Source organism: Rhinatrema bivittatum, chromosome 3 (assembly GCF_901001135.1).
Source record: "Rhinatrema bivittatum chromosome 3, aRhiBiv1.1, whole genome shotgun sequence".
NCBI classification, from domain to species: Eukaryota; Metazoa; Chordata; class Amphibia; order Gymnophiona; family Rhinatrematidae; genus Rhinatrema; species Rhinatrema bivittatum.
The window spans coordinates 282,997,832-283,014,835 of NC_042617.1; the positions used below are offsets into that span (position 1 = coordinate 282,997,832).

General features: G+C 43.8%; 1 protein-coding gene across 5 annotated transcripts in view; it reads right to left on the reverse strand.

Moving 5' to 3' along the window:
- The window catches only part of NEMP1 (nuclear envelope integral membrane protein 1), a 140,032-nt gene that overhangs the window by 70,012 nt on the left and 53,016 nt on the right, over positions 1–17,004 (reverse strand). The window lies entirely within an intron of this gene.

The window sequence follows — 17,004 nt, forward strand, 5'->3', positions numbered from 1 at the left end:
CAAAAAAGCTACACATTGCAAAAAAAGCTTGAACATTTGTCATTTTATTATGCCAATGCATCAGACTTACATGTAAAGGGGAGTTTTCCACCCCCCACTCATCCACATACCATTCTTCACTTTTCACAGCCAAAAATGTTTTACTGGTGACAAAGCATACACGTATCCAAAAGCAAAACTGAAATCCAACAATTGGAGGTGTCTCCACCTCAGAGTCAATATTTGGTGGAAACATCTTTGACAAGAATTACAGCTGTAAGTCTGTTGGGATAGGTATCCACCAACTTCGCACACTTACATTTTTCAATGTCAGACCATTCTTCTTTACAAAACTGTTCAAGCTCTGTCAAGTTTCATGAAGAGCACTGACTGACAATTAAGTCCCGTCACACATTTTTGATTGAATTGAGGCAGGGGCTCGATTGGGCCGTTCCAAGACATTTCCCTTTTTACTCAGTCATTCCAGTGCAGCATTGGCTGTGTGCTTCAGGGCACTGCCATGCCGAAAGGTGAACTTCTGTTCCAGTTTCAGCTTTCTTGCAGAGGGCACAGGTTTCTCCACTTACTGCCCCTTCTTTCCAGTCAAGGGCCCCTCTTCCTGCCAATGAAAAATTTCTCCATAAAATGCTGCTGCCACCACAATAAGGATGATGATCTGTGGGCAACATGCTATGTTGGTTTTGCGCCAAACAATGCTTTGCAATCAGGCCAAACAGTTATTTTAGTTTTGCCAGATCATACAATTATGCCACATGGCTGCAGTATGCACTGAATGTTCCTCTGCATACTTCAAATGTAATTCAAATTGGGCTTTGAGTAATAGCTTCCTTCTTGCCACCCAAGCCAAATTTGTGGAGTGCCTGGAATATTGTTACACAAGCACACTTTGACCAGTGCTAACCACATAATTGCCATTGACTTCTCATTTGCCTCCCTGATTAGACTGTGGTCATTCAGTTTGGAAGACGGCCTGAATTAGGTAGGGTCTCACATGCCATACACCTTTCACTTCTTAATCTTGACTGTGCTCAGAGGAAAGCTTTGCAATTCTTTTATAACCATCCTTATAGCTGTGCCTTTCCACACAACTCCTTTGTGCTGATTGGGTCTTTGCTTTGGAAAGCACCAGCCAGCAGAGTACCAAAAGAACTGCTGAATTTATCTTGCCATCACCTGAACCAGTATAATAGTTTTCCTCTTACTTAATGAACCATGAACAGCAGGTTACTTTAGGTTCTTCATCTTCTACTTATTTTCCTTTGGAAATGAGGATTACCTCAGGGCTCTGCTTTTTCAGCTTTACTTTTTATTATCACCTCTGTGTAAGATTTTGGCAAATTTGGATGTTAGGTATATTTCAGTTGCTTACCTGTAATAGATGTTCTCCGAGGACAGCAGGATGTTAAGTCCTCACACATGGGTGACATCACTGGATGGAGGCCTGGTCAGGAACTTAGATCTCAAAGATTCTAGAACTTTCAAACATGCCCTACTGAGCCTGTGCAGCTGTAGTCATCACCCTGCCCCCTAAGAAGAGTCCCTCAGTCCATAATATAGCAGATACATGGAGAAACCAACTCCCAGGGGAGGCAGGTAAGTCATGAGGACTAATCCTGCTGTCCTCGGCAAACACCTGTTTCAAGTAAGCAACTCTGATTTCTCCGAGGACAAGCAGGATGGCAGTCCTCACACATAGGCAGCATATAGCTTGGGAATTGCCTGAACAGGACAAAGCGGGAAACTGCAGCGTACTGAAAGCACCACCTCTCTCCCTTCTGCCTGTGAGGCAGCCAACCCACAAAGGGATCTAGGCAGGAAAAAAAAAAAAAGAGTTGGGTTCTTTGGGATCTACAAGGAGAAAAAAAAATAGAAATGACTGAGCCAAAACCCCCATGCGTAGCAGGGGCGCCTAAAGCAGTGGAGTGATGCGAGTGCCAGCAATTAACATACTCCAAAACACAGAAAAAACATTACAAGCAGGGTTTCGGATTAGGAAACCCCGACAATAATAGTAGGTCTAGAACCTCCTGGATATAGGAAATAAAGTCTAGAGATGCAAATAAGACAAGGACTCTTGGACGAAGACCACAGATTTCTTTGTTGTTACAAGACAACTGAAAAACCAACTGGGGCCAGAGAGCTCCCCAGAAAAACTGCGGTCCACTAGCATCTGAAGAACAGAATGCAGCTGCAGAAGCATGCTCATGTTTAGAACCAAAGCACTAGACATAGCTGACCAGCAGGACAGCATCAAGTGTTTCAGGGGATGAAAGGCATTCCCTGAATGGGCTTGCTAGCCCACACCCCTGAGTGGGGAGATAAATTAGATCTGAAGCTCACCCCCCACTGCACCCTGTCAAGGGCAGAGCTATCCATCCTGTCTACAGGATAGCTCAGGTGAGCAGGAAAGCACTTTGAACAACTTAGTGAAGAAAAGCTAAAGGCAGTACTGGCCAGAACCTGGTGAAATTATAGCAAAAAATGGTGCATCCTTCTCTGCAGGTATAGACTAAGATATACCACGAATGCCCTAGCTTTTCCTCCCCTCGACATTCCATCTGGAAGTTGGAAGGAGCAAAGAACACAAGGAGGCAGACTGCAGGGGTAAGAACAAGTCCCTAGATTGTATATCTCAATCCCAAGAAAATAACTTACTGTGATTCCAGTAGGGAGCTACCCACTGAAAGAGCCCTCAGCCTGCATGCAACACCTGAAACAGCAAATTCCCCAAGGAAGAAATCCAGAAACACTCCACAAAGACAATAAGCCAGGGTGCCGCAAATGCATATCGCTGTCAAACAGGATTTCTTCACCGGCCTGGAAACCTTAAGGGTACCAGAGCAGGGTCAGTGTGATCCTAAAACAGATTGCCACAAATCTGGCTTAGGTATTAATACTTCAGCCACGATTACATATACGTGTCCCCCCCCCCCCCCAGGAAACATGCAGTCCAGTAAATGGAACAATTGGTACAAGAACCAGGACTCCCCTGTCCGCAGACAGGGTTATCCCTAAAATGGGGAAGTATAGCTTGCAAGCCACTGCAACTAAAGAACAGCACCTCTGTTGTGGGTCCCTCATCCCCTAACTCCCTCAGCCATGGATACGCCGATAGGTCGAAAGGCATACTTGCCAACTGATGGACTACATCCTCACTGAGATAGGGTTCCTGAGGCAAGAATGTGGTCCTTATCCAAACATGCCCATTGAGCTTAGCAGGTATCAAAGGTGACTCCTGGATGGGAGAAACCCTTAATCTTCACTGGAATGGCTCCCTTGCGAAACAAACTTGCTATGCCTTTTGGCGAGTTGAGAGCTTAGTTACAATCACTGATCGCTGAAGTTCACAAGTGATCAATCTGCCACTGGCAGCTACCCTCAGATAGGATAGGCCAACGTGGTAATCAATGGAGAGACCCCAGCAAAAAACTGAGAGGGATCAAAAGACATTCCTCGAGAAAGGAGAAAACTCCCGACACTACCCTCCTTATGACAATTCCCCTAAGGGTTGGACCAGAACGCAGTCCCTAAGTCAGTCCTGTGGCTGCGGTGTACAACCTGTTGTGCTCGCCACGAGGGAAAAACACACACACACACACACACATTAGAGGGCAATTGAAAGAATAGAGCCCTCCACTTTAAAAGCATGCCAACTAGTATTCATACAGTGGTATCCCATCCTACAGATGGCAGCCATGGTAGAATCCCATGGCTCAGCAGGGACCTAGCAGGACCTGTTAAGAGTCATTGACTGCATACTGCCAAAAAGCAATCAGAGCGTGTGATAACGCCTTCCTCACCAATGCACCCAGTACCTTGAGGTGCAGAACTGATGAGGAGGCGGAAACCTTGATGCAACAATGACAGAACCTGGCATGATTGAGTACTACACAGACAGGAAAACGCTACCTATTGCTCGAAATGCTTGAAGCAGTTGCCTTGCCGTACCTGACCGCACATACTGGGCTCCACTGTCACACTAACTCCCAGTGGGGTTAATAGGAACAGTGTGATGACTATGACTCCAGTACCAATTACGTTTTGTGGACCCAATGATACTGAAAACAGCCTTACCTGAGCCCAGATAGAGGTCAGAGGCCAGTGGAGGACAGCAGGATCCAGATCCAAACTAAGTCTGGATCAGAGGAGACCTCTCAACAGAATCCCAGTCAGAGGCAGGCAGCAGACAAGCAGAATCCAAATCCAGTCCAGGTCAGAGGCAGGCAGCAGAAGAGCAGCGCCAGCACAAGCAAACCTGTAGCTGAGGCAAGGCTTGTGCTGGAATGCTGGGTTAAAATAGACAATTTCCCACGCTAACGCGGGGGCTGTCAAAAGGCACGTCAAAGTACAGGGAGGGGAGGAGCCAGGCTGCCTCGCAAGTCGTGCAGCATCACGCGGCCATGATTTATTTATTTATTTAAATCTTTTCTATACAGTCGTTAAGAAGGATCCGTCACAACGGTTTACAATAGGGCACATAAAATAAGGATGCTGAGATACATTAATTTACATGCGTGCCGTAATGATTCGGTACATAGTTTTCTAAATGATATAATTGGGTTGTGATACAATACTGTCCAGGAACTATCAGTTTAAAAACAAATCTAACTTTATAAAAGTGTCAACTTCTCATCTTGTGAAGAACGAGAAGGTAGAGTAAAAACAGATCGAAATATAGCTACACACTTTATTTGTTCATACCTCGTACTTCGCCTGCCTCACTATTTCTCCTTCTCTATCTGGTAGGCTAGCTTGAATAGCCAAGTTTTTAAGCCTTTTCTGAAGGTTTTGATGCTGATTATTCGTGCTGCGTCAGGGGGCAGACGAGGGAAGGTAGGTACAAGTCGCGGCAGTGACAGTACCTCCCCCCGCAAGGTCCTCTCCTCTGCCTCTTAGGTCCAGGTTTGACAGGGAAACGTAAATGAAATTTGCGGATTAACTGGGGGGCTTGGATGTTACTGCCTGGTTCCCACAATTTCTCTTCCAGACCATAATTCTTCCAAGAGATTAAAAATTGAAGTGTCTGTCCCCTTCGTCTAGAATCCAAAATTCCAGCTACTTCATATTGTGTGTCCTCCTCCACCATCATGGGTTATAGTTGTTTAGGTTTTCTAGAAGGCCAAGATAAGACTGCTGGTTTAAGGAGGGATATATGAAACATCATGAATGCAAAGAGCTGGAGGTAACCTCAGCTTATAAGTAACTTTCACAATCTGCTTCTTGACTGGGAATACTCCCATGAAGTGAGGAGCGAACTTCAAGGAAGGCAAACGTAGTCTGAGATTGTGGGTACTTAGCCAAACCAGCTCTCCTGGATGAATCTGCGGAGCTGGTCTTCATTTTTTTTTTTTTTACACACTGCCTGTTTCTTTTTCTTGGATGCCACCTGCTGCAAGAGGGCCTGAGTGTTTTTCCATAATTTCTTCAAGTTTTGGATGGCCAGATCTACCACAGGGCAAGATGAAGATGTAGCGAGGGGCAGTGGTATTTGAGGATGACATCCAAAGATCAAGAGGACGGGGAGGACGTCCCAGTGGCCTGAGTGATATGGTTGTTGTGACATCTCTGCCAAAGGAAGTAGCGAGGACCAGTCTGTTCACATAACAGCGCAGAAAAGTTTTAAGCGACTGATTCGTCTGTTCTGCCAATCCATTTGTCTGTGGGTGGTAAGCAATAGTAAAATCAAGTTGTATTCCAAATTTCTTTCCAATAACATGCGGTGAATTGAACCCCTCCGTCCGAAATGATATGTTGGGGGATTCCGTGAATTTGGACGACGTGTTGAAACAGACAAGCTAATTCTGGTGCTGTGGGTAACCCAGGAAGAGGAATGAAGTGGGACATTTTTGAAAATCAGTCAACCACAGCCCAGAAGGTATTGTTTCCATCAGATAGAGGTTAAGTCTAATAAAATTAGTCACGCTATAAGTCCATGGTTTGGCAGGTACGGGCAAAGGTTGTAGCAAACCCCAGGGTCGCATCCAGAGACACTTTTACACGGCGCATGTAGGGCAGGAGTCTATGAATTTCTTGGTATCCTCCTTCCATTGCGGCCACCAGTAATGACGATTAAGGAGTTCCCTAGTACACTGAAGTCCCAGATGACCTGCCACATGGGAATTGTGAGCCCAACGCAGAACTCTCTCCCTGAAATGCTTGGGAACAACAGTCTTACCAAATGGAACAGTAAATGTAGCGGTGATCATAATCCGGGCAGGATCTATAATATGGCAAGGTGGATCTGGAGTGTCAGACGAAACTTCTTGATAATGCATCAGCTCATTGGTTCTTCTCAGCTGGTCAAAAGAGCAATTTAAAGTTAAAACTGCTAAAGAATAGGGCCCATCGAGCTTGTCGAAGGTTCAGGTGTTGAGCATGCGAGAGATATGTTAAATTTTTTATAGTCTGTATAGATAGATAGAGATAGCATATTTTGCCCCTCCAATAGATGTCACCCCTCAAGCGCTAACTTAATGGCCAAACGTTCTCGATCACCAATGGCATATTCTTCTCTGCCAAAGAAAACATTTTTGAAAAATAGACGCAGATGACAAAATTCCTGTCCTTCCATCGTTGCAAAAGGATTGCTCTGACCCCTAGAGGAAAGCATCTACCTCAATAATAAAAGGTCTTGTTGGGTCTGGATGTTGCTGGCAGGGATCTTTAATGAATTCTTACTTTAAGCATTGGAAAGCTTGAACAGCATCTGGGGCCCAGTTGTAGACATCGGCCCCCTTTTTGGTCATAGCGGTGATAGGTGCCACTAAAGTTGAATAGCCAGAGATAAGTTGTCAATAGTAATTTGAGAATCCCAGGAATCGTTGTAAAAGCTTTATGGCCTACTGGTTAAGGCCACTCCAGAATTGCCTTAAGCTTCTCTTGATCCATTCGTACACCAGTCCGAGAAATAATGCAGCCCAAAAAGGGGAGTTTCTCCTTATGAAACATACTTCTCTATTTTTTGCGAATAGCTTATTCTCCTGGAGACATTGGAGGACTTATCGTACGTGGAAGAGGTGTTGGTCCATGGACGTGGAAAAGATGACGATGTCATCCAAATAGACAATAACGTGTGAGTAAAGGAGATCCCAAAATATTTCATTAACCATGGCCTGAAAAACTGCTGGCACAATGCATAAACCAAAAGGCATTACTAGATATTCGTAATGTCCAACATGAGTATTAAAAGCAATTTTCCACTCATCCCCCTCTCGAACTCGCACAATGTTAGACACCTCGAAGATCTAACTTAGTAAAAATCTGTGTGCCTTTAAGTCGATCAAACAACTCGGTAAAGAGTGGAATAGGATATTGATTTTTTCAAGTGATGACATTCAGACCACAATTGATGCATGGACGTAGAGAGCAGTCTTTCTTTAACAAAAAAAGAACCCGGCCTCCGCCCGAGAAGACTATGGCCTGATGAAACCACACACCAGGTTTTCTTGAACATACCTGTGTCTCAGGTTGTGAGAAGGTGCATATACCCTCCCTCAGGGGGTTGCAAGTCAATGCTGCAGTCAGTCTCAGCTTGTTGCTTACTGACGACATTAGCGAAATTGGCATATTGGCTTGGCAATCCGGAAAGAGTGGGTTCAGTGCAGGAGGGCTTGCAAGGAAGAGGTTTTACGGGAGTGCAGACAGTTGTTGTGACACTGAACTCCAACTAGTCACTTGCAGGGTATCCCAGTCTATGCTAGATTGATGTAGTCTCAACCATGGCAGGCCTAGAATGATTTGATTTACAGAAGATGGTAAAACAAAGACAGATCGTTTCTTAATGCAGGACTCCAGTGGTCATGGTATTAGGTCTAGTGATGCGCGAAATCCTATGCACAAGGGGTTATCTAGATACCGAAGAAATGGTAAGGGGTGTTTTAAGTGGTTCTGTAGGAATCTGTTAGGAGTGGATCAAACTTTATTCAATGAAGTTCCCGGCTGCACCAGTATCCAAAAACGCCTGCAGGTGAATGGAATTTAAGAATGGATAGTGTCACGGGAAAAGATTTGAGGAGAGGAAGTCATGCGACCCAGGGAGGCCTCTCCCACCAATCCTAGGTCAGAGTTTCCCGGCTTTTGGGGGCAGGGTTTGGCATAATGACCGGTTCCAGCAGAGTAGACAAGTTCTGCTGTCACCGCTGCAGTTCCTCGGAGGAAATTCTGAATCGATCAATCTGCATAGGTTCCTTTAAGGAGGTAGATATTTCTTGTGGTTTGTAAGAGATGAGTGGGCGCTGAAATGAAGGCGCCAAACGAACTGGGTGACTAAAGGCGACCCTTTCCCAAGAGCATTCTTGAAACCGGAGGTCCAGGCGAATGGCTAAGTGGATTAGGTCTTCAAGGGAGCTTTGTGGATCTCGACCAGCCAATTCGTCCTTTATGGAGTCTGAGACCCCTTGATGGAAGATGGCAGTAAGGCTCTCCTCTCCCCAATGAAGTTCAGTGGCTAGAGTGCGGAATTGAACAGCGTACGCTCCCAAAGAACTGGATCCTTGTCGAATCTGGAGCAACTCTAAGGCTGCATTGGCAGATCGACCTGGTTCAAACACCAAACGAAAGTCCTTAAGAAATTGGTCCAAGTTATTTAGTAGTGAGTCGTCAAGCTCCCATAATGGAGAAGCCCATGCCAAGGCTGGACCTTCTAGGAGGAAAAGGATGAAAGTGACCTTTGTTTTACCAGAGGGGAATAATGGAGCTTGCAGCAAGAAGTACATTTTACATTGGTTTATAAAACCACGACATTGCTTTGGATCTCCATTGAAACGAGGAGGCAGCGGCAGACACAGAACAGCTCTGGGTGAGGAAGACGGAGGTAACAGAGGAACCGCTACAGCCAAGACATCCAGGTGAGCTGCTAGCCTTTCCAAAACTCCTGTCACTTGATCCAGGACTCTATTGTTGTTGAACTCGTGTGGCGAGTCCTGGAATGGCCTGCAAGGCTGATAAGTCTACCAGGTCTATGGCCTCTGCCGTTACGTTTTGTGGACCCAATGATAATGAAAACAGCCTTACCTGAGCCCAAACCAAAGTCGGAAGCCAGTGGAGGGCAGCAGACAAGGAGAATCCAAGAGCAATCTGGGTCACAACAAAAGACTGGATCAGCAGAAGAGCAGCACCACCACAAGCAAGCCTGTAGCCGAGGCAAGGCTTGTGCTGGACCGCCGGGTTAAAATAGACTGCATTTCCCGCGCTAACGCAGGGGTCATCAGGAGGCATGTTGACGTACAGGGAGGGGAAGAGCTAGGTTGCCACGCAAGTCATGCAGCGTAGTGCGGCCATAATGCTGCTGATTCGTGCCGTATCGGGGGGCAGCCGAGGGAAGGTAGGTACAGGTCACGGCAATGGGGCTCTGGTCACTGGGGCTCTGGTTGATATGGTGGTGGGTGGCATTCTATGGCGTTGCCCTCTAGTACCTGGCTCTCTGGAAGCGATGCTTATTTTTTACATACATTTGATGTTCTTGTAGAAGCTCATGTCTTATTGAAGTTTTGTATTATTTTTATGGTTGTTTTAAATTATGATCCACGTAGATCTGTGGTACATAAATATTTTGAATAAGTTAAATTATATTTAGCATAGGTAGGGCCAGTTCGCTTGGTGTGCTTTTTATATGTAATGTTTATTAATGTTCATTAAGCATTCAATGATAATCACTCCCAACAGTATAATACAAAAGTATCATGTTACAGTCATAGCAAAATACAGATTGTCAAATGATAAAGGAAAAACTACAAATACAGAAATATCAATCACAGGTATCCGATCCATCATAGGTGAATATTTTAGAATCATTGGAATGAAAGTACCCACCAGACTTTTCCCCACTCCCTTTTATGTTCCCCTTCCCCACGCCCAAATTTGCTCCTCATGTGAAACAATTAACTTGATGTGCCCCTTAAATTCCCTAGTGAATTCAGACACTACTACACTCAACCTTCCTTTTTTCTTTCCACATCAGATATGGTGGCCATATTTTAATCGAATTTTGGTAATGGATCATGCAATATGTCCATAAGTTTCCCCAACGAGAATACTTCAGCCAGTCCAACACACTCTTTTAAGGGGACTTCCTTTTTGTGCCACCAGGCAGCTAATTAATATCTAGCTGCAACAATAATACTTATCAATCAATCGCCTCATAGCCTCCCCCAAATCCCCCACTTCGTGTTCATGAACAATTTGGGATCTTTCTTCACCTCAAAACCTATGATTTCACCAATCAAGGCATTGATAGTATCACAGTAAGGGACCACTTTAGGGCCATTCCCACCAAATATGGAAGAAATCACTCCTCTCTCCACAACCACGCCAGCAAAGATTTGACGTGGACGGATACATTTTGTGCATCTGAGTTGGAGTCATGTACCATCTATAAAGAATCTTGTACCCATTCTCTAGAATCCTAGAGGCATAGTCCAGATGGAGAAGGTAACCGGGAAAGAAATTTGTATAGGAGGGAACAAGAGTGGATTTTTAAATTGCAGTCGGAAGAACCAAATGATCTTAATTCAAAAACTGAATGGAACAGTTTAATGAATTAAGAACAGAATACCTTGGATCTACCAAAAACGTTTCATCACAGATAACATCGTTAAGATACAATTCAAATGGTAATCCATCATGCTTTATTAAAATCAAGCGTTGATGTGAAAAGAATATGCACGGAGGTGCATTATTAAAGATCTTTAAACCTGATGTCATCACGCTGAATGTGATGTTGGGGAAGTAGACGGTATGTAGACCTTTAAATGTGACATTAGCACGTATTCAATTCAAATGTTATGATTGGTGCATTTTCAAGCCAATCAGTGGTTTAAAATAAGCACAGCCATGTCAAACACAGCTTTAGTTTCAGCCCGACATCTAAAGAAGGAGGAACCCGTTAACACTGAGTATTCCGCATGAAAATCCTGATTGAAATTGTTGTCAGTAAGCAATTACATTGACTTATGCTTTAAATTTCAGAGTCCACCCTAAAGCAGCGTTTTCATTGCGAAACTGCGGCCACGTTGGTGGCAGTCAAACAGACCTTTTGAATCAGAGGCACAGCAGCGCGGCAAAATAAGTTCTACATTGCAAGTTAGCAAGTAGCACATTTAAGACTAATTGGAGAAAATTATTTCACTCAACGCACAATTAAGCTCTGGAATTTGTTGCCAGAGGATGTGGTTAGTGCAGTTAGTGTAGCTGGGTTCAAAAAAGGTTTGGATAAGTACTTGGAGTAAAAGTCCATTAACTGCTATTAATCAAGTTTACTTAGGGAATTGCCACTGCTATTAATTACATCAGTAGCATGGGATCTTCTTGGTGTTTGGATAATTGCCAGGTTCTTGTGGTCTGGTTTGGCCTCTTGTTGGAAACAGGATGCTGGGCTTGATGGACCCTTGGTCTGACCAAGCATGGCAATTTCTTATGTTCCCATGTTCTAATGGCTGAGGAAACAGAGCTCCTCCTCGTCAACTGAAATCATAAGTCCCAAGCATCCTTGTCTAAAATTTCTCCTAAGTCACTCTTCCACACAGTAATATGTCTAGGTTTAAACTCCAACACACATAAGGTATACATTTTTTAAATTGCTTTGATAATCCCATCAGCCCTGTCATAGTATGCTTCAAATAGTGTTTTATTCTGCTGCAAATCCCTAATTAATTACTGCTCTGGATCGGAAAAGGATACCACTTGCATATAGGTAAATCTATCACTATTCCGAAGTACAAATCTCTCATTCAGCTTTTCAAACGAAAACATCCGTCTCCCATTCCAAATTTGTCCTAATCTAACTAAACCCAGTTTGCGTCATCTATTAGACATCTGTGGAAGGTTGCCCAGTGAAAACTGTGTGAAAATGAAAGAAAGTCTTGTTCCAGTATCGCTTATCCCCAACCAGTACCTTTCTATTTTGGGCCATATCGCTGAAGTTACTTTAGTACATGGGGACAATTTCCCAAAACTCCCTTGGACTCCCAGCCTCCATAGGGTACCACCACTATGTCTGTCTATATCTAGCCATAGTTTCTTTATTTTTCAAACACTGCCTGCAACTGTGCAGCCGCATAACAACCCAACCTGACCTCGGAACACCTAACCCCCCCCCCCCCCCCCCCACAACCTTTTGGTTGAAAAAGGACAGTTCTTGACACCCTAGGTGGCCATCTCTTCCCAATTTATGATCGCATCAGAAACTTGTATAGGAAGGACCTGGAAAACATAAAATATTGGCAGAACATTCATTTTATTAGTATGAATCCTCCCTAACCAAGAAACGCAATCTCTCCCATCTCGCTAAATCTCAGAATCTCTCTGAAGCTAAATGTTTATATCAAACAGATGATCAACATTCAAACTCAGTCACACCCCAAGGTACTTTACTCTTTGGCCCAACAAAAAGGCAACTGATGTTGTAATCTATTGACTCCCACCCTATGCATATTAATATTCAAGACCTCCGATTTATCTTCATTTACCCTAAATCCCAATACAGCCCAGTATACTCGCAGTTCATCTAACACTGTTCTCAATGACATTTCTGGGTCTGTCGACATGAACAACAAGTCGTCAGCGAACAAGGTCCTCTTATAACAATTCCCCTCTAAGAATACCTCTTATATAATCTGATTTGACCTAATTTTTACAACCAGGGGCTCCAAAGAGTGCAAATAGAGGCAAGAGTGGACAACCTTGCCTAGTTTCCCTCTGTACTGAAAACAGATCAGCCTTTGGTTGGTTATACAGTGCTTGGATCCAATTAACAAAATATTCCCCCAATCCCATTTTCTTTAACACTTTAAATAAAAAAAGGGTCAATGTACCCTATCAAATGCTTTTTCAGCATCAAATCACAAACACCGGTGGGATAACTTGAAGCTTTACCCACCACATTAAATTTATAACCCTCCTTACATTACCTGCAGTCAATCTGCCCAGGACAAAGCCAGACTGATCTCCATGAATTAGGAAATGAGCCACAGTACCGAGGCACAAGGCTAATACCTTTGCCATAATTTTGAGATCTAGATTTATTAAGGAGATGGGCCTATATGAGCCACAAAGTGTGGGGTCCCAACCCCCTTTCGCTAAGACTGTAATTCAAGCAATATTAGCTCCCAATGCCAGTTCCCCATTTTCCAGTAGGAAACTGAACATCTCAACTAATGGCCCAATGACAACTGGCTAAAAAAGATCTTATAAAATTTTGACGATAGCCCATCTAAACCTGGTGCTTTACCAGATTTTTATTCTGAAATCAGAGACAGCTCTTCTGCCTCAATCTTTCTATTCAGTAATCCCCCGATTTCCTTTAAGCATGGAAGCAGTATGTCTTAGAAAGGTGTCAATATCAGCTTCCCCAATTTTATTATCTGCTGCATAAAGGTCAGCATAGAATTGGGCAAAATGTGAGATCAATTTATCATCAAAAATTGAACTCCCCTCCTTAGTTTTTATCTTCAAAACTTGGTTTTTCATAACCTGTCCCTTCAGATTTCTGGCCAAAAGCTGCCCTGCCTTGTTACCAAATTCAAAATATTTTTATTTGATTCTTTCCATTTGCATGACTATCTCAGATACCTCTAAATGTTTTTTAATTCCTGCTTCGCTAATTCTGGCAATGCCATAATGGAACCCTCTTTCTCCCTTTTATGCCTTAATTCCAATTTTGCTATTTTTTGCATCACCTTTAGTTGCAGTCTATCATTTTCCTTCCTAGAGATAAATTTACCCCTTACCACTGACTTTAAGCACTCCCACACTATAGCCAGAGTTACCACACCATTCTTGTTGAAATCTAAGTATTCTTTAATATCCTTCATTTTGACCTCGTTAAATGATTCATCAGTAAGTCCTCATTCAATCTCCAGTACTTTACCACCACCCAGGTCCTTCCCTAGCTGTAGCCCCCATCCACACTGAGGTACGGCCAGACCAAGTTATGTTCCCAATCCCTGCTCCTAGAATGCGTCTTATCAAAAGCCTGTCCAGTAAGAAAAAAGATTTATCCTGGAGTAGGACATATGAGGCTTAGAGTAGAAAGAATAATCTTTCTCCGGATTCCGCAGTCTCCATACATCTAATAACACTCCAATCTTTAATCAGAGCCTTCAACTTAGCTCTGTGTCTTGGAGACAACTGTCCAACAAAATTGTCTAGAAAGGGATATCTAGTCAAATTAAATTCTCCCCCTAGGTGACCTTCAGCCCAACCAGCAAGTGTATTCAATAAAGATAGAAAGCTCCCCTGAGACACACTGGGGGCATAAACATTCACCAGAGTGAAAAACTTGCCTTGAATAGTCACTTTTAAAATAAAGCCTCCCCTCTGTATCTTATTACTTTCACATTTAGCTGCTTAGAAAATAGAATCCCCACACCAGTGTATGTGTTGTTTTCCGTAGCAGGCGTAAAATAGTGTGTAGAATAAGCTCCCATCTGCACAAAGCGCTCGTGTCTTGCCCTCAAGTGGTCTGACAAAAATAGCATTAGCCTTCATAGTCTCAGTCTCTTATCAATAGGTTACTCTTGAAATAATTCAAACTTTTAACATTCAACAACATTTTTAATTGTACCATTATATGGACATACTCTCTTCCCCTCCCTTTAAGCTAATTCATATACCCAAAATAGTATATATATCCCATCTTCCTGTGCACCTAGACATGCACACCATAAAAACCATACCTTCCCTCCCACCCTAAATTCTCTCTCCAAAATCCTCCCCAAGCCCATCCTCTGCTTGTCCACCACCCTCCACATCTGTACTCCATCTACGAGGGTGTATACCCCCCCCCCCAATGAGGAATGGTCTCCAGAGAAAAGCAACCAGAATCCATACCCTCCCCACCTGCCATTAATAAATAATCTCACAATCCCACACGGACATTGTTTATATGAAACAGTGGAATCCAGGATTGCCTCTAAACTCAAGATTCTTTATACTCCCAACAAGAGCATATCAGCCTTGCAGCAGGGATCCCTCAAACCCCTTAGAAGCGATCAATTATGCTCACAACACAAATCAAACAGCAAACAGATCCAAAGTCCCTTTCTCTATAATCAGCCACTCATCGTTCCCAGTGACGAGGGGCTCCTCAGTTGACTGCACAATCTCCTGCCAGCGCCTGGCACTCTTTGCCACTTTGGTTCTGCCCTTCTCCTCTGCAGAGTTTAGGCTGCGTTCTGAGCCTCATCCAGGGAGACAGTCACTCCCGCTGCCCACAGAAAAAGCACAGTTGTTGTCACAGTCTTCACTCTAGCTGTTTTGCCTTGAATGGTGAAGGACAATCCAAAAGGAAAAAACCAGCAATATTTTATGTGCTCTCTTTTCAACACAGTTAATATGCTTTTAAATTCTTGGAATTTCCTGATGGTAATAGGTGAAATGTCCTGACAAACCTCAATCTTCTGGTCGCTCCAATTGATGGGACCCATTTTTCTGGTCAGCTGAGCCATCTTTTCTTTAACTGTGAAATTGTGAAAGCAGGTTACAATATCTCTTGGAAGATTCCCATGTTGCACCAAGTGCCCTATGTGCTCTCTCCAACTTTGTTGAAGGCACTGTCCAACGCCGTCTCTGTTTCTAGAATCGTGGTGCAAATGATACTAAATTTGGAAACAGTCCCCACATTCAGCTGCTTGCTGCATTCCCCTTGAAAACGAAGATGCGCCCTTCTAGACCTGTTTTCCAAGTCTTCTAATTTCTCCTCCAACTCTTCCACCAGTTTTGTGAAGCCTGCCAATTCCTCATGGCATCCGGCCATATCCACAGCCAGTTCTTCTAATCGGGCCTCTGATGCCTCCAGTCTCTGCCTAAGATCAGCAATATTGCCTCTCAGCTTGGACACCATTGCACCAAGTTCTTCCTTAATCCTGGCCATATCTTGTCTTACCTCCGCAAACCATTTTTTAAAGTTGGCTCTAGTTGGGACACAGCTTTCGTTCCCAATCGATCGACAATGTCAGAGTCTAGAACATGGCCTGCAACAGCTTCCACGCAGCCTTCCTCCACTGTCTCGATACCAGCCGCTCACATCACCTCCTTATTAGTTAAGGAGAAGAGTTTCAAATCCAGCTGTTTTTTCTTCAACATCCTGAGACCTTCTCACCGCTCTTTCGCAGAATATTCGGGGGTCGTAATGGTATCGGAGTGCTCTGATGGCTAAAGTTAGCTGGATCAAGTCATTTCCCCAGGTGACATCACTTTCTCCTGGTGTGTGCTTTTGAAGGTAATTAGCTACACCAGAGCTTTGACATCTAATTAAGCTATTCCACATTTTTATTTCTCCTTTATTTTCTGAGGAATTCTGGAATATGTTTTTCATTTGGCAGTTGTGTGGTAGACATAGATACATGGAACAAAGACTGGTTTAATGAATTTGACTTTCAGGCCGATGCAATACCGTGCGCTCAAGCTAACGCACAGGTGGACGCGCGTCCATAACCCCTGATGCAATAAGAGGATAAGCGCGTCCCAAACATGTGCCCAAACCAGGGCATAGCAAATAGCACTCATCACATGTAAATGCCATGTTGATAAGGCTATTAGCTATTACCCCTGTTGTAAAAAAATAACCGTGCACCCAACGCGCACATTTTAACCCTCAAAAATTTTCACCAGACCTGGAGCTGGCGTTAAACTTTTTGGGCTCCTCAAAACTTAACTATAAAACAGAGAAGACTGCTTTTCTGTGGTTCCTCAGACTTAATATTGTGGCGATATTAAATCAGAGGAGTTGCAGAAAGCAGCAATATGGGGGGGGGGGGGGGGGGAGTCTTGATGGCAGTCAGGTTAGGCAAATGGATGCTCAATTTATGAGCATTCATTTTTCTAATCCATGGCTGTGCGTGGGTTAGGATAACTGATGTTTATAAAATTGAATGTCCATTTTCCTAACCCATGCACAGTCACTTTTCCAGGGCACCAGTTGCCGAAGAGGCGCTAGGGGGGACACAATTTCCCTATACGCCTCCTTTTTAACACAGCAGCTCATTTGCCTATTGTATCATGCATGGA